The sequence below is a fragment of the Equus asinus genome, chromosome 21 (assembly GCF_041296235.1).
Source record: "Equus asinus isolate D_3611 breed Donkey chromosome 21, EquAss-T2T_v2, whole genome shotgun sequence".
Lineage (NCBI taxonomy): Eukaryota > Metazoa > Chordata > Mammalia > Perissodactyla > Equidae > Equus > Equus asinus.
The window spans coordinates 33,601,152-33,619,695 of record NC_091810.1 but is presented as its reverse complement, the minus strand read 5'-3'; the positions used below and the strand labels follow the sequence as shown (position 1 = coordinate 33,619,695).

Below are 18,544 nucleotides of genomic sequence, written 5' to 3'. Positions count from 1 at the left end.
CACCCCCTAAGATGAAGGGATTCGTCCAGATTGGGGGTGAGGAGAGGGACCAAAGCGAAGGCTTAGGAGGCCCCTGAATTCCTCCCATCTGGAGGGTAGTAAGGCCTCAGAACAATAGCTCTTTATAGCAGACATGACACAGAAGCAGCAGAGAGCCTCTGCCCTGGAAAGGGCCAGGTAGACAGGGACGGGGGGACTCAGCAGCCACTTCCGGGGACCCATGCATGACTGAGGACCAGGGAAGCCCCTCTGCCTCTCAGTCTGTTGGCTCTGCTTAGGATCTCATCTCTGTGCTCAACCCTGGAAGTGTGCGGTTGGTCACAGCATAGACTGAGGGTTTCTTTCCTCCTAGAAATATGAGGGACAGTCAGAACAATGAGAGAAGTCAAAATTAAGCTAAATTATTTTAAAAATAATAAAAATAAAGTTATGACAAACTGCTCCCACCTGAGTGTGAACCCAAGCTTCCTCTCTGTTATGTACATTCTGGAGTTCCACCAAACTGTCTGGAAATAAACTGTGCTGACTGCTGTGGGTGACTCATCACCCTAGTTTGCCTGGACAGAGGTTCCCTCAGTTTTTCAATGCTAAAACAGGGGAAGACCCAAGCAAAATGGGACAGATTGGCCACCCTATTGCTGCCAATGAATAGTTACAAATTGCTGGCCAGAACAGGGGTAGGTTTTCAAAGAGGAAGGTATATAATTAGAGCTGTGTTTGGAGAGATCGATCTACTTACCATGTGTAGGATGAGTGGCGAGAGAAAAGAGGCTCCAAGATTAGCTCAGATCATACAAGGGCTCTGATGAGAGATGGGAGGGACTTCGATTGGGAAAGAGGCTGTCAGAATACAGAAGAGGGGCAAGACTCAGATGACACCATGCCACCAAATTTGGAGATGCCGAGTCAGGATTTGGTAACTAGATAAAACTTTAGCTGTGCCAGCTTATTTAGACAATAACTCCTTAACAAGTGAGAATTAAAAACCCTAACTTAGATGATAAAATATTTTCTATTTTCAGTTCTGTCAGTTACGCTTACCTACTTTTGAAGACTTGGCAACACATTCACCATCAGGCTATGCCAGGGGTTTTCAACCTAGGATTTTGCCCCCCAGGGGACATTGGGTAATGTCTGGAGACATAGTTGGTTGTCACAACAGGGAAATGCTACTGGCATCTTGTGGGTAGAGGCCAAAGATGTAGCTAAACATCCTACAATGCCCAGGATAGCCCTCCACAACAGTTATCTAGCCTAAATGTCAGCTGAGCTGATGTTGAGGAGCCCTGGGCTATGTGAACCAGAATGAGAAAAACATTTCCATGACTGTACGGAACATAGATTCTAAGCCTGTATAATGATGCATGGTGTTTTATAGAAAATATTTCTTAGATTAGATAGTGAACTTTTTCAAGTCAGGTGTTTTTACCTATGAACTTCTAGACCCTAGCCTATAATAGCTACCCAATAAATGCTCAATGAACAAATGATAAAGCAGTAGCTATCATTTATTGAGCTCCTACCATGTGTCAGGCATGTCTTTAATATCTCACCTAATGTTCGTAACAACCCTCAGAATTAGATGCTATTTTCATCATTTCATTTTACAGAAAGGTAAGTCACTTTCTAGCAAGAAAAGCAGCCAGTACTGGAACCTTTGCTCATCTGACGCTAATGTTCATTTTATTAACTGTCACACTGCACCATCTCTCTTTTAACATACACCCAAATTGTGTTGGCTATAATCAGATTTCCGATTACCCAAATGCTGGAATAAATGCCTTTATAAGCTTCATAAACTATCCTCTCCCCTCCTTCTTTTGTTTTGTTTATTGTCACTCTCTAAACTTGCTATTGCTATATGCTATATGCACATTGAATTTATAAAGTACCATATTAGTCAGGAACATTCTATTTTTTTATAGCACAAACATTTCCAGATGTATTCCTGGGATTTATGCATTAATATCACCATTTGGATGGTGTGTTTGATATTATTTCAGTAAATAAGAAATCCTTGAAGGGAGGTTTGATGATAACAGTGAGCAAATATTGCCACTCCTCTCCCCATTTAAACAACCTCATTCTATTATTTTGGGGTGAAATGTAACCCAGTACATTTTCATTTTATTCCCTGCTTATATTGTTCTCACAGTAACTTTATTCGTGAAGGAAAAAAAAGTTACCTGAGATGAGGAAAATTCTATAGCAATGTACAGTAGACTCTAAAGAATGTATACCGTCACTTACACCATTTGGATGTGTGATGGTTGATTGCTTTCTGCAAACGGTAAAAACAGGAGATCAATACGCTGCTAAAGTCTGTTTTAGCATTGCAGGAATTTTTACCACACTGTAGTGCTGTCAGCAGGTGGCTACGATGGACTAATCCTGCAAATAATTCATAAAAAGCCTTCCACATTTCTTACCAGCTGGCCCCAATCTACCTTTCCCATCTCATCTTCTGTCCCCACCTATACTCCTGCCTCATAAGATCAAATATCATTGACTGAATGTGCCCTAAATATTCACCTCCCATGACGTTCAGATCTTTTGGTCTCAAGCGTTCTTCTCTTGCAGGTGAAGACCAGTTATTTCCTCGAAAGCAAGTTCAAACAGAAATGTCAAATGTGAGGCTTTTCCTCATCTGCTTCTTTCTAACCAGTAATCACTCACTCACTGCTTATTCACTTAAAGTTTTCTTGAGCCCTATGTCAGGGCCTGTTGAGAAAGTGGCGAACAAGACAGATGTGGTTCCAGGCCTCATGGAGCTTATGGCCTAGGGGAATACAGAAAAATTAATTACTGCATTCCCTGGTTCCCACACTGTTGCTTTTTTGTCTCTATTTGTATTATGTCTTTATGTTTTGTTATGGGCCCACCCCCGAGCATCATGAGCAATTCAGTGCCTTATTCATCGCTGCCTTCCCACAATCCCATCCAGTCTCTCTGACATGGCAGACGCTCCATAGACATCTGTGTAATAGGGTCAGATTTTCTATGTGCCTTCTCAGAAGAATCCAATAAACAAATTAAATAATCCAAAGACTTTTAAAAACTTCCTGATACCGATCTCTCCTTTCTCTTTAACCATTGTTCCAGATTTGTAGCAGAAAAATAAGCAAACAGAATTGTCCCGTCAAAGTCAGTTGGTTTCTTCTGGTTTAAAACACCCTAAGATTTAAACTCAATTTATTCTAGATCTGTGCTATCCAATACATATGGCTGTTGAGCCTCTGAAATGAGGCTGGCCTGAATGGACATGTGCTGTAAATGAAATCCAGTGAAATACCCACTGGATTTCAGAGATGTAAAATATCTGATTAATATCTTCATATTAATTACATATCAAAATGATAATATTTTTATCAATGGGGTTAAATAAGCTATATTATTAAAATTAATTTTATCTGTTTCCTTTTACTTTTTAAAATGTGGTTACTGGAAAGGTTTTAATTGCATATATGGCTTGCTCTGGATTCTTGTCTCCCACTTCTCTGGCCCTTTTGGGGAACTCCCATATCATTCTGGTATTTGGGGTGAAAGTCGTTAATTCTGCCTTTACCTCTGTCTAGCTTGTTTCACCTGGTACCTTGGTGTCCTAAGGTGATATCTACCAGACAAGGCTGGGAAAACACAAGGGTCTGGAATCTTGCCCTCTTTTTCTTCTCTCCCCCAAGACTCCTCCTGTCGGCTCTGCAAGGGCTTCCCAGTTTCCCTCATGGAAAGCTTTGGTCTCATGTCATATTTTTCTCCTTTCCTGGGTCCATCTGCCTCAGTTTCTGACCTAATCTTCACGGTAGAAGGGCTGCAGATGGGGAAAACCAACTTCTTCCCAAGAAGCAAAATATAGTTTGATATTCGAAACTATCCTCCCCTCCATGTTTATTTATCGATTGAGTGAAAACTCAAAACATTGAGCCATCGCTGGAGTTCATCATGTAGGAAATGAAACAATCTTATTCTCCTTTTCATGGCCCAAAAGCATGGAAGAAAACCACATTTTTGTTACTGTCTCTTTCACTTGCAACCCAAGAGGATTTTTCAGAGAGAGGATGTTGCAGTATGCCTTACAAGGACATAGGCTTTCTTGAAAACCACTCATTGGGTAATTACTAGTTTTGCAAACCCAGAGTGACTCACTGAGTAACCCCAGCCATTTATAATTTTCCCAGGATTTAAAATCTCAAGCCATGAAATTCTGTTTTCTCCTGTGAAAGGACAGAAAGGAGGGACTTCCTTTAGGATCACTGGTTCCACATATTTCATGTCACTTGGGGCTCCAGCTCACATTCTTAACTTAACAATTCAATGTGAAATATCTTCTTTTTCATTGCTCCACCCATCATTAGGTTGTAGCTGTACACAGGCTATCATCATCAAAGCTTCTTGAATGAATCTCTTTAAAAGTATTGCTAAGCAAAGTCTCCATTCTACTTCATAAAATGTCAAATGATTGTCCCTGGATGCTTGCCCTGCCCTTTTCATTTTAATCTGTAGTACTATCAACAAGCTGGTCCTCTTCGCCTGCCCCCACTGCCAGTGCCCCCCACCATTGTTGTTCATCCCATTTTCCCCCTGGCAAATGTGACTGTTGTTATTTTCCTCAAATGAGTTTAAATTGTGAATTACATCTGTTCATCACAGCCAAACCTCTTTTTAATTGCAGATCCCAAATGTCCCCCCTCTAAATTAAAATGAAATGCACAAAATGCTGCCAACTGTTTCTCTAAGTCTTCCAAAATGGAGTCTATCCAAAATGCTATGGAGCGTTCTGATAGATTGAGCCACATTAAGACACATAAACATTTGAAATTACTTACGACTTCTTTGCTGTTGGGGGGAAATGTTAACATTTGAGTCATGGAGGTTACTGGTGAGGGTGAGTGTACCGTATATCTGTCGATTGCCATTTGTGTTCCTTTGAAGTTAAAAATGAGTTTTGCCAATTTTCAATAGTCTGCCACTGAGATTTCTGTCATTTGTGATCAAATATGGCCTGTGAGAAAGGACAGAGTTGTTGGGGACAGCCATTTTTAAAAAAGTATATTTTATGATTTTAGAGCAGTTTTGTTCACACCAAAATTGAGGGAAAGGTACAGAGATTTCCCATATACCCACTGTCTCCACACATGCATAGCCTCCCCCATGATCAACAGCCTCTACCAGAGTGGTATATTTGTTACAATTGATGATCCTACATTGACACATCATTATCGCCCAAGGTCCATTGTTTACATTCCGGTTAACTCTTGATGTTGTACATTCTATGGGTTTGGACAAATGTATAATGACATGTATCTATCATTATAATATCATACAGAATATTTTAACTGCCCTAAAAATCCTGTGTGTTATACTTATTTATCTTTCTCCCCACCAGACCCTGGCAACCACTGGTGTTCTTACTGTCTCTACAGTTTTACTTTTTCTATAATCATACAGTATATAGCCTTTTCAGATTGGCTTCTTTCACTTAGTAATATGCTTTTAAGCTTTATCTATGTCTTTCTATGGCTTAGTAGCTCATTTCTTTTTAGCGCTGAAAAATATTCCATTGTATGGCTGTACCAGAGCTTATTTATCCATTTACCTACTGAAGGACATCTTATTTGCTTCCAAGTTCTGGCAGTTATAAATAAAGCTGCTATAAACATCTGTGTGCAGGTTATTGTGGCTTAGGTTTTTAGCTCCTTTGGGTAAATACCAATGAGCATGATTGCTGGATTGGATGTTAAGCGTATGTTTAGTTTTGTAAGAAACTGCCAAATTGTCTTGCAGAGTGGCTTATTCCATTTTGCGCTCCCACCAGCAATGAAGGAGAGTTCCTGTTGCTCCACATCCTCACCAGCATTTGGTGTTGTCAGTGGTCTGGATTTTGGCCACTCTGGTAGGTGTGTATTAGTATCTCACTGTTATTTTAATTTGTGTTTCCTTGATGTGGGACTGCCATTTTCATAACTGTTTCACCTTGGGCTGGTCCTTTAACTTCCATGAACTTCAGCATCCTCATTTGTAAAGCATGAATGGTAATGCATGTCCTGCATGATTTGGGGGCAATTATAAATAACAAATGCAAAGTGCTTGATTCAAATAGGCCCTCAACGATGAAGCTATTATGAGGATCCACAAAGTGACAGCACCCAAGTGTCACATGACAAGTCAGAGCTCTTAGTCTTTCATGAACTCAAATCATTTCAATTATTTTTGATGGAACTAATAGAAAGTTCACAAACTTTACTTCCATCTTGCTAAGTGAAGACAATAAAGAGGAAAGCTAAACCAACTATCCTTCACTTTCATCATTTCATCTAAAAGAAAGGAACTTTTGCAACAACAACAAAAGAGGAAGAACATAACCTAAGAAAATAATGCTATCCTTTAAATTAAATAAATGGAGCTTCATGAAAAAAGTGAAAAACAATTCATCTGAAGCAGGCATAGGTTGAACCGAAGAATCCTCGGGAAAGTCTGGAACCCTTTCTTTGGTGATGTCTTTGCCCAAAGCCATGTTTCTCTCCTTTGGCTAGGCTCCTCTCATTTTCTAAATGATCAACATGTCAGAGCTATATCTTATTAGGAAAATAGGATGGCGTTGAGTCTTTTTTTTCTCTCCCACTGAGGTTGAATTTAAATTCTGCTCTTTCAAACACGTCCCAGTCAGGATTTGGTGCTTTCTGATCTATTTTCAGTGGCTGTTTGTGTGACCTGAAAACATGCATCTGGGTGCTTGTTCACTTATGTTCCCATCTGTACAGATCTTCTTATATTCTCATATTTAACATGCGTTATTTTGTCAACTTTCAGTTTCCCTTCCTATTTTCAGAATATCACAGGTGAACTCCCTGAAAATCTTATCATATGGCTTTGTTGACAATTTCTTTAGAAATAATGACGGCCATAGGTATTCATTTCTCCTTCACATTTGGAAACAATTCTTTTCTTAATTTTTTAAGGTTGTAAATCTTACAAAGTTGGACATTTGGTTTAACATATGTATCAACAGAAGAAATGTGCATTCTGTAACTGTGGAAAAACACATGGGATTGTCCCTATCAGGGTGGAAAACTTGGAGGAAGAATGTCATGTTGATATAGAATTAGAATTTTGAATTCAAAGAGAGGATTATTGATAATATATAGACTAAGACCTTTAGTTTCAGATGCAAAAAATAACGTCCAAGGAAGGCAAAGACTTGTTAATGGTCACAGGGAGAGTTAGTTCCTGGATAACTAACTGCAAGACCATATTGCAAAGGATCGTGTTTTAGAGACTGAGCTGGTAAAGAATGTTTACTATTCTAGAATTACACTACTAGTATTGCACTCAGAGTTTTGGATTATAACCCACCTGTAACATAAGTATGACTGTCCTGAGACTTAAGGCTATTAATTGCCCTGAAACTGAGATCACAGTTATAGGACAGAGTCAAGAAGAGAAACAGCCAGTCAAGCATAAATGTTGCGTTTGCGTCCTGAACCCAGTTTCTGGCTAGACATTAAACACATACTGGCTATTCAGTGCATAGGGAGCCAGTACTCAGTAATGGCTAAAGGTCTGAGCTTTGGTGCCAGAAAAACCAGTTTGAGCCTTGGTTCTGAAATTTATTATTTGCATGAACTTCAACAATTTGCTTAACTTCTTTAAGCCTTGGTTTCTAATTTTTAAAAGAATAATATTAACTTCAGGAATTTTGTTTGTCACAGTAGTTAATACTGTGATAAAAAAACAAGTAGAATATATTCACTTGTGGGAGCAAGACTGTATCTGAAGGTTACTGCTCTGAACAATTTTTGAACAAACAGGATATTAACAGAATTTTGGAAGAGCAAAGTTAGCTGATCAGATATGAGAAAATTGCAGGGAGAATTGTGTAAAAAGTCTGAATGGGATAAAATATATAATGACACCATACAGGATGGTTTATGGCATCATGTATAACGGCATATAGTATTTGATGGTATTTAACAGGAACTGGCAAACTATAACCCATGGGCCTGCTGCCTGTTTTTGTAAATAAAGATTTATTGGAACACAGCTGTGCCCGTTCATTTATATGTCATCTGTAGACATGCCATTTTTGTGTGACAATGGCAAAGTTGAACAGTCATGACAGACACTATTTGGCCCACAAAGCCTAAAATATTTACTATCTGGACCTTCACAGAAGATGTTTGCCGATCCCTGTTATATAATGATGCTGATGCTATGGGTTCATTTTCTTCTTCACTGGAAGGGCAGCGAGGCATCAGGCCATCTTTATTTCCTTTACATTCACTGCAGTGCCTAGCTCAGTGTTCGGCACATATTAAGCAACCTATAAATTCTGTGGTGTGCTTTTAGTATTTATTTCCTAAAACTTTAGTAAAAACAAATAATTACATAGGATAGTAAGGCGGCTAAAATGCTTTCTAACATGGCTGTTGTAAAGAGCTAATTACATTCCTAAAACTTGGTTCATAACACCTCTAGCCCAGCACAAACCTTATTAGTTTAGCTCAGTGGTTCTCAAACTTGAGCATGCAGCAGAATCACCTGGAAGTCTGGCAAAAACACAGAAGGCTGCCTTCAAATTTCTGATTCAGTAGGTCTAGTGTGGGGCCTGAGAATTTGCATTTTTAACAAGTTCCCAGGTGATGCTGATGCTGCTAGTTCACAGACCATCCTTTCAGGACCAGATACATCTGGGCTTTCTGCACAGGTTGACTGGATTGCATTCTCCACAAGGCCCTGGATGTATGTATTTTATTCATTTAAATATACCCATCCTCTGTCACAGGGCCCGGGCCGTCTATACTTAGCACTCAACACAATTTGCCAAATGGATGAATAGAAAGACAGTATCTGCTCTAGAACCATTAGAAGCTCATGAATCCTGAGAAAAGACATTGAATCTGAACCAGCTCTGAAAGGGAGGCTTGGTGAGGCCTCAGTATAAGACAAGATTTCATCTTGATCGCATCAACACCTATCTGTGCATATCCCCTAATCCTTGTCAGATATATTAAAAATTTATTGTAAATGAAAATGGACATTCACTTGTAACCTTTCCACTCCATGAATGCCGGTTTGTGAGCTAGACCAGGGGTCAACAAACTTTCTTTTGAAGACCCAGATCATAACATTTCAGGCTTGGCAGGCAAAGAAGCAAAACTGATGCCATTATATAGGTACTTATATAACCATTTACAGTACAAGTATTTAAAACAGCTCCTAGTTTGAGGACTGTTAAAAAATAGGCAGCTGGCTGGATTGGGCCCGCGGGCTGTAGTTTGCTGACCCCTAAGTTAGATACGAAACAAGATTGGAGGGAGATGAGGGAGAGAGAAGAGAAGGTGGAAGTGTAAACTCTGAGGGGTAGGCAAAAGAAGTTAGGAAGGTGAAATCTAAATAGGAACCCGTTTTATTTTCCTACTTGAGCCTGTCCTAAGACGTTGGCATCAAGTTGTTCAATGCTGTGATAAGCACAACACAATGTAGCCACTGTCTCGTTTAACTCAGAGCTCATTATCGCAATCTGATAATGCACGTAATCTGATGCAGCAAGCAGCTTTGCTTCAAAGGGGGTAGGAAGAAACTGCACTCTCTACTTCATTATAACAAATACAGCTGGTTGTTCGCAGCTGTTTGCAGCCTGACATCATTCAGAAAGTTGCCTGGTGCAGCCCAGAATCCACTACCACATTTGTGTCATCCCACCTCAGAGCTGGCCCGTGCCTGAAGTGTGTAGACTCACTCAGTTCACACATCCATACTAGACTTTCTTCCATTCACTCTCTTTCCGTGTCCTGGAAACATAGTCGCGTGCTTGGCTGCCAATCTGCTGGGGAAGAAGCTTGGCTCGAAGGCTCTGCTTTTGGTTGTGCCAGTTTCTGTGAATAATATCAAGAAACTCAAGAAAATCCTGCATGGAACTCCTTGTGGTGTGCCATGAAAGACAGACTCTATAATTTTGACTTAGTTATTTTTTTTTTTTTGAGGAAGATTAGCCCTGAGCTAACTACTGCCAATCCTCCTCTTTTTGCTGAGGAAGCCTGGCCCTGAGCTAACATCCGTGCCCATCTTCCTCTACTTTATATGTGGGACGCCTACCACAGCATGGCTTGCCAAGTGGTGCCATGTCCGCACCCAGGATCCGAACCCGCGAATCCCGAGCTGCCGAAGCAGAACATGCGCACTTAATCGCGGTGCCACGGGGCTGGCCCCTTAGTTGTTATTTTTGACATCACTGCCCGCTGGTTTCCTGGGTAAGCAGACTCTGACACAGAGATTAGCATGCAGGAAGTTTATTGGGTGCTGCTCTTGGGATCAATACCTGTTGGGAAGTGGAAGAAGCAGGATTGTCAGAGGAGAGTTCCTGGAGGGGGCCTGAGCTGTGACCTGTCAGTAGCCAACCTTCTCAGCAGCTAAGAGAATGTCCTTCAGTCTTGGGAAGGTGGGGGTGGGGAGGGGTGTATCTGGGAGACACACCACAGCATCCACTACAGACCCAAACATTTTCCCAGTTTATTTTTTTCATAAATATTTCCATAGGTATCTCTAAGAGATAAGGACACCTTAAAAAAAAAAACTGTAATACTCTTATCATACCAAAATTTAATTATCAATAATTCAATTTTCAGTTGTCTGATAAATATCATATAATTATATATATATATAACTGTAATTATATGTAATTATATAAAATTAATTAATTTGCAATTTGTTTGATTTGAGGTTCAGGTAAGGCCCATAAATTGCTATCGATTGATATCTCTTAAATCGCCTTTAATCTATTGATTTTCTTTCATTTTTTTTTTCTTGAAATTTATTCTTTAAATAAACCTGCTAGACTTCTGGTCTACAGAGTTTCCTGCAATAAATCTTTACTTTAAAAAAATCCTTCGTGGTTACAAAAGTAATAGACACACATTATAGATAATTTAGAAAATATGGAAAAGTATAAAGAAAAAATGTTAAACATTTTGGAATCTCTCCAATAGATTAGCACTGCAAATATATTGTTACATTTCTTTACAACAGCACTTCCTAAAGTCTGCTCATTGCTCCCATGATAGGTTCCACCAAAACAGGATGGGTTATTGTGTTGGTTTTCTATTGCTCCCGTAACAAATTGCCGCAAACCTAACAGTTTAAAACAACACCTATTTGATATCTCCTAGACCTATCTCCAGAGTCTTTCAGGTCATGAGTCCAGTGGGCTTAGCTGGGTACTCTGCTTAGGGTCTCACAAGGTTGAAATCAAGATGTTGGCTGACCTGGGCTCTTAGCTGGAGTCTTGGAGGAGGTTCAGGGATGGAAAATCTACTTCCAGACTCATTCACATTGTTAGGAGAATTCAATTCTATGTGTTTATAGGATGGAGGACCCTGTTTCCTTGATGGCGGTCAGCTAGGGATCATTCTCAGCTTTTAGAGGCTACCTCTAGTCCCTGGCTTGTGGCTCCCTTCATCTTCAAAATCAGAGTCAGAGGGTCAAGTCCTTTGCATGTTTTGAATCTCTCTGATTTCTCCTTCTGCCTCACCTTTCCAACCCCCAGCTGGAGAAAGTCTTCTGCTTTTAAGAGTTCATGTGATTAGATTGGACCCATTCAGATAATCCAAAATGATTTGCCTATTTTAAGGACTGAAACCTTAATTACATCTAGAAAGTCCCTTTAGCCAAGTAAGGTAATACACTCACAGGTTCCAGGGAATCGGACGGGGACAACTTTGGGGGTTCATTCTGCCTACTACAGTGATCAATTAAGTTTAGAGAGTGTATGTTTTCTACTTCTTTTCTAGAGATTAAAAAGTCATTAATATTTTTGGAGCTCTGAGTCAGGAAACCTTTTTAACTTCCTTTAACCCAGAAGTCCTCAAGCTTGTCTGGCCATAGAGTCTATTTTTTACACATAACACTTTTAAACCTTCTGCAGAACTAGAGTTTTCTAAAGGACACATTGAGGTACAGAAGTTTTCCTATATATATTATTTTATATCTGAATACGTTTTACATATTCAGGTTCATATCATGTATTTCCTGTCGTAATCCACTTTTTTGGGTTATCATAGTGCCATGGAATATTCTTCTGAACCAGGGCTCAGCAAACTTTTTTCTGAAAAGGGTTGTACAGTAAATACCTTAGGCTTTGAGACCACATGGTCTCTATCACGAGTACTCAACTCTTCCATTGTCGTGTGAGAGCTGCCGTGGACAACATGTAATGAATGGGCATGGCCATGCTTAGATCAGGTGGCAGCTAGATTGCTGATCTCTGTTCTAGACCGTGATTTTTAATGACTACATAATGCTCCATTATGTGGACATTTGTACCGTCATTGCCTTTTTATAAATTTTATTGTATTATAATATTCATATTGAAAGGTGTACATATTGTCTATATTAGCCTGATGGGTTTTCACAAACTGGATATGCCCATGTGACCAGCACTCAGGCCATATCACCTCTGGATGGACATTTGAATTGTTTCTAATTTGGGGCTTTTCCTAACAATGCTATTATGAGCATGATGCCTGATCTACTTTTTCTTACTACATTTCTACCCTGGTCATATTAGTCTTCTATTGCTTCTGTAACAAATCATCACGCATCTGACATCTTAAACAATAGAAAATCTGACATTTCTGCAAATCAGAAATCTGACAAAGTTCTCACTGGGATAAAATCAAGGTGTTGGCAAGTCTGTGTTCCTTTCTGGAGGCTCCCAGGGAACAATCTGTTTCTTTGCCTTTCCCAGCTTCTGGAGGCCACACATATTCCTTAGCTCATGGTTCCTTCCTCTGTCTTCAAAGCCAGCAGCCTTGCATCTCTCCCATCATTTTCCATAGTCACGTATCTCTCTCTCTGCACAATAGGAAAGATTCTTTGACTTTAAGGACTCATGTGATTAGATTTGACCCACTCGGATAATCCAGGATGTTCTACATGTCTCAAATTTCTTAATTTAATCACATCTGCCTTTTGCTAGGTAACGTATCGATGCCATGTTCTGATGAGAAAGTGAATGTTTTGGGAGGGGGAAGTTATTACTCCGCCTATCACACTGGTTCTGTGAGCCAGTCAGCAAGCATATGCCCTATTTTGTAGGAAAGCAGAGCTCTAGGATTTTGTCAACTTTGCTTTTCAATTTTTAAAAACAGTACAAGAAAACTTAGCAGCACGATCAGTTAGCTACCATGGATCATGTACACAGTAGATAGCCTTGTAGTGAGAATGAGTATTGAAGCACTGTTTTCACTTTCAGTTTGATGAAACAAACCCAGCCCACTCAGCGTGTAAGCTGTAAGCTCCGTAGAGCTCTAACAGAAGGCCTTCTGTATATTATTCCTCTCTTGCCCAAAGCGTGCTCTGACAAGAGTTCCTTTGCATCTTCTCCTTTCACTTGACAAGCTCTTTTGCACTCTTTGCCTTACCTTTCACACATAATTTTTCACACAATTATTTGTTGGAGGCTCGTATACAGATGCTCTGTCTGGTCTCTAATAGGATGAAAATACATAGGGCAGAAACTCAGAGCTTGGGTGTGTTTTCCACTCTGAGATCACAGGCCTGAACGACACAACCTTTGAGTTTTTTCGAACTTCTTCCCAAGGGAGGGGGCAGAGGGGAAGAGGGTAGAATTTCATGTGTAAGAACTAATTTTCAAAAAGCTCTGCAGGATCTTTAGAGAACTTTCAGAGACTCACTCCCCAGCCAAGATCACCCTAAAAGGAAAGAAAATGAATGGAAGTGCATTCAGAGAACACAGACTTACCTACCAGGGCTAGTGAGGGATCTTAACAGGAGGGACAGGTGCAGAAGCTTTAACTATTCAGTCTAAGACAAAGAACACCTCGGGGTGGCTGAGAGGGAGGGGTTGGTAGAGCTGTCTTTAAGCATCCTATGGAGTGTAACATGGAGGAGGGCTTACACTGGTTTTGGAGAAGACTAAAACAGCAATTCTTACACTTGAGGGTTCATTAGCATCACTTGGGAAGATTCTGAATGCAGATTCCTAGGCTCCACCCACTAGAGGTTCCAATTCAGTAGGTGGGGGGAGGGATATAAAGCTGAAACTGCCACTGCTGATTCTGACACAGATGTTACAAGGAGCTTATTCATATATTTATTTATTCATGTATTTATTAGAGATTATTGAGTATTTACGATATACCAGGCACTGTTATAAGTGTGGGGATATAGCAGTGAATAAAACATACCAGCTCCCTGTCCTCAAGGGGCTTATATTCCAGAGAGAAAAGACAGATGATGGACAAATACGTTAGGAAAACTTATGTCAGATAGTGACAAAGAGAAAATAAAAAGCAGGAAGGGAGTTAGGGAGGGCTGGGGAGGAGGATGAGGTTGATTTTTAAATAGGTGACATGAAAGCAAATAACTGAAGGGAGAAAGGGAGAGAGCAAGTCTTGTGGCTTCAGGGAGAACAACAAGTACAAAAGAACTTAGGTAGGGTTGTGCCTGGTACGCCTAAGGAATAACAAGATGCCAGTGTCACCTTGCAGATTGAGCTGGCAGGAGAACAGCTGATGCTATGCACAAGTTGAGATACCCTGTTTATGCAACAGGGCCACGAAGGAGGGCAGGCTCCTTTGGAAAAGCAATCAATGTGTTTATTCAGAAAAGAAATATTTTTGGGTCATCTTGGGAAGGTTATGTTGCTATGTCTATTACAGGGAGACTTCAAATATCCGGATGGAGGTTGAACCAAGCCATTGGTTTAAACCTGGCTGTGTCTCAGCATCACTTGGAGAGGGAGACGTGGATATGTGCTTTTTTTACCTGCCAGCATCCTTGCCCCCTTCTCTAGTAGTAGCACCTTATTTTTTGTCTTTGATCAATTACCACTCTATTAGTTGCAGTTTTGTTGGAATTGACAATTGAAGTGTCTGTCCTTCCCTGGCCAAGAAGTGGGAATGTGTTCCAAGTTCAGCTAGTCATATTCTTTGTCACCAGAATTTAATCTTGAGTAGAGTGACACATGCGTGGGTGACAGTAGGGGCCAATTCTTTCTGACTAGGGCCTGTGGAGAAACCCCCCTTTAATGGTTGCTACTCAGGCCCCTGGAGCTGGCCCACTTCTTGTCATTTTCAAAGCCTGCCTGGTCAGCATCTCCTTTGATTCTGTGAGCCACGCCATAGTCTTCCAAAGTATTTATTTTTCCCTTAAGTAAGCTAGAGTCAGTTTTTGTTGCTTGCACCAAAAAAAACCCCTCTGATACAGAGATTTATAAAAATACGTATTCCCTCGCTTCACACCCATCCCTCCAAATAAGAATATATAGGGACAAAATCCTAGGATTCAGTATTTTCAAAAGACTCTTAAGGTAATACTGATTTGGTTCTGGTCCTCAACAAGTTTGGAAACCCTGGACAAAATGGTGCTCCAGACAGACCTCTGTCCCTGAACCTCAGGCCTCCCAGCTGATCTGGAGAGGGGCTGTCCAGTTTGCATGCTAGTGTGTTCCTCCTTCTCCTCCAGGAGTGATTCTCCTCTCCCCAGCTTCACTAAGTTGTGAAAACTCAAGCCAAGTGAACAAACTGTCTAGGGCCCTATGTTAAGAAGAACCGTGTGTAGACAAGACCGAGGGAATATTTGCAGTAGCCCCACTTGGCCAGGGTGTAGCTCTATGAACTTGGGAAACTCACTTCTTTCTGCACCTCCACGTACCTGTAGAGAGGGGACATTTTCAAAGTGCCCCAGAAGGCTCTAAGTTTTCTGTGAAAGGTAGGAGGGGCCATTATGACATGTGTGGATATGTTTATTTACTTGTTTATTCACTTTCAGCTCATTTATGCATCCCCCTCTCCCACTGTAAATCCTACAAAGGGAGAGACCTCCTCAGTTTTGTTTACTTCTGTATCCCCAGTTTCCAGAATAGTCTTTGGCCCATAGTAGGCTCTCAGTACTTTTAGAATGAATTAATTTTTTAAATATATTGGACCTCTGCTGAAGCTTCACCGGAAGTTCTGTTGTTAAATACCAACTTGAAAACTTTGCAACTATGACAGTATTTTCCAAACCCAAGACTACAGATGGGCCACGTCAAAATTACAGACACACCTCATTTTACAGTGCTTTGCAGATATTTTGCTTTTTACAGACTGAAAGTTTGTGGCAACCCTGCATCGAGCAAGTCTATCGGCGTCATTTTTCCAATAGCATTTGCTCACTTTGTGTCTCTGTGTCACATTTTGTTAATTCTCACAATATTTTCAACTTTTTAATTGTGATTGTGTTTGTTATCATGATCTTTGATTACTGATCTTTGATGTGACTGTTGTAATTGTTTTGGGGCCCCATGAACAGCACCCATATAAGACGGTGAACTTAATTGATAAATGTCGTGTGTGTTCTGACTGCTCCACCAACCAGCTGTCCCCCTGTCTCTCTCCCTCTCCTTGGCCTCCCTATTCCCTGAGACAAAACAGTATTGAAATTAGGCCAAATAATAATCCTAAAATGGCCTCTAAGTGTGCAGGTGAAAGGAAGTGTCGCACATCTTTCACTTTAAATCAAAAGCTAGAAATAATTAAACTTACTGAGAAAGGTGTATTGAAATTTCAGATAGACCCAAAGCTAGGCCTCTGGCACCATTTAGCCAAGTTGTGAATGCAAAGGAAAAGCTGTTGAAAGAAATTAAAAGTGCTCTTCCAGTGAACACACAAATGATTAGAAAGCAAAACAGCTTATTTCTGATGTAGTGAAAGTTTTAGTGGTCTGGATAGAAGATCAAACTAGCCACAAGATTCCCTTAAGCCAAAGCCTAATCCAGAGCAAGACCCTAATTGTCTTCAATTCTATGAAGGCTGAGAGAAGTGAGGAAGCTGCCGAAGAAAAGTTTGAAGCCAGAAGAGTGTTTAGTTCATGAGGTTTAAGGAGAGAAGTCATCTCCATAACATGAAAGGACAAGGTGAAGGAGCAAATGCTGATGTAAAAGCTGCAGCAAGTTATCCAGAAGATCTAGCTCAGATCATTAATGAAACGACAGATTTTCAGTGTAGATGATACAACCTTATATTAGAAGAAGATGCCACTAGGACTTTCGTAGCTAGAGAGGAGAAGTCAATGCCTGGCTTCAAAGCTTCAAAGGACAGGCTGACTCTCTTGTTAGGGGCTAATGCAGCTGTTGACTTTAAGTTGAAGCCAATGCTCATTTGCCATTCCAAAAATTCTAGAGGCTTTAGGAATTACGCTAAATCTACTCTGCCTGTGCTCTATAAATGGAACAACAAAGCCCGGATGACAGCACATGTGTTTATGACACAGTTTACCAAATATTTTAAGCCCACTGTCGAGACCTACTGCTCAGAAAAAAAAGATGCCTTTCAAAATACTACTGCTCATTAACAATGCACCTGGTCACCTGAGAGCTCTGATGAAGATGTACAATGAGATGAATGTTGTTGTCATGCCTGCTAACACAGCATCCATTCTGCAGCCAATGGATCATGGAGTCATTTTGACTTTCAAGTCTTATTATTTAAGAAATACATTTCATAAGGCTATAGCTGCCATAGATTGTGATTCCTCTGATGGATATGGGCAAAGTCAATTGAAAATCTTTTGGAAAGGATTCATCACTCTAGATGCCATTAAGAACATTCATGATTCATGGTAAGAGATCAAAATATCAACATGAACAGGAGTTTGGAAGAAGCTGGTTCCAATCCTCATGGATGACTGTGAAGGGTTCAAGACTTTGCTGGAGGAAGTAACTGCAGATGTGGTGGAAATAGCAACAGAATTAGAATTAGAATTGGAATCTGAAGATATGACTGAATTGCTGCGATCTCATGATAAGACTTTAACAGATGAGGAGTTGCTTTTATGGATGAACAAAAAAGCGGGTTCTTGAGATGGAAACTACTCCTGGTGAAGATGCTGTGAAGATTGTTGAAATGACAACAAAGGGTTTAGAATATCACACAAACTTAGTTGATAAAGCATCAGCAGGGTTTGAGAGGATTGATTCCAATTTTGAAAGAAGTTCTACTGTGGGTAAAATGCTATCAAACGGCATCGCATGCTACAGAGGAATTGTTCGTGAAAGGAAGGGTCAATTCTTGCGGCAGATTTCATTATTGTCTTATTTTACGAAATTGCTACAGCACCCCCAGCCTTCAGCAACCCCCACCCTGATCAGTCAGCAGCCATCAACATCAAGCCAAGACCCTCCACCAGCAAAAAGATTATGACTCACTGAAGGCTCAGATGATGGTTAGCATTTTTTGACAATAAATTATTTTTTAATGAAGGTATGTACACTTTTTAGACCTAAAAAATGAACATTTACTAGACTTAGTAGATTACACACTCAGTAGACTACAGTATAGTGTAAAGATAACTTTTATATCCACTAGGAAACCAAAAAATTATGTGACTTGCTTTATTGTGAAGTTCGCTTTCTTGTGGTGGTATGGAACTGAACCCACAATATCTCAGAGGCATGCCTGTACGTGAGGGACTTGAAATCCAGATTCTTGAGCTTGCTCCTGAAGATGTTGATTCAGTTAACCTTGGGATTTGTATGATGTATTCATTA

General features: G+C 40.3%; 1 pseudogene; it reads left to right on the top strand.

Moving 5' to 3' along the window:
* The first annotated feature begins 16,461 nt into the window (after window positions 1-16,461).
* On the top strand, window positions 16,462-18,224 carry LOC139041464 (tigger transposable element-derived protein 1-like; annotated as a pseudogene).
* The last annotated feature ends 320 nt before the right edge of the window (window positions 18,225-18,544 follow it).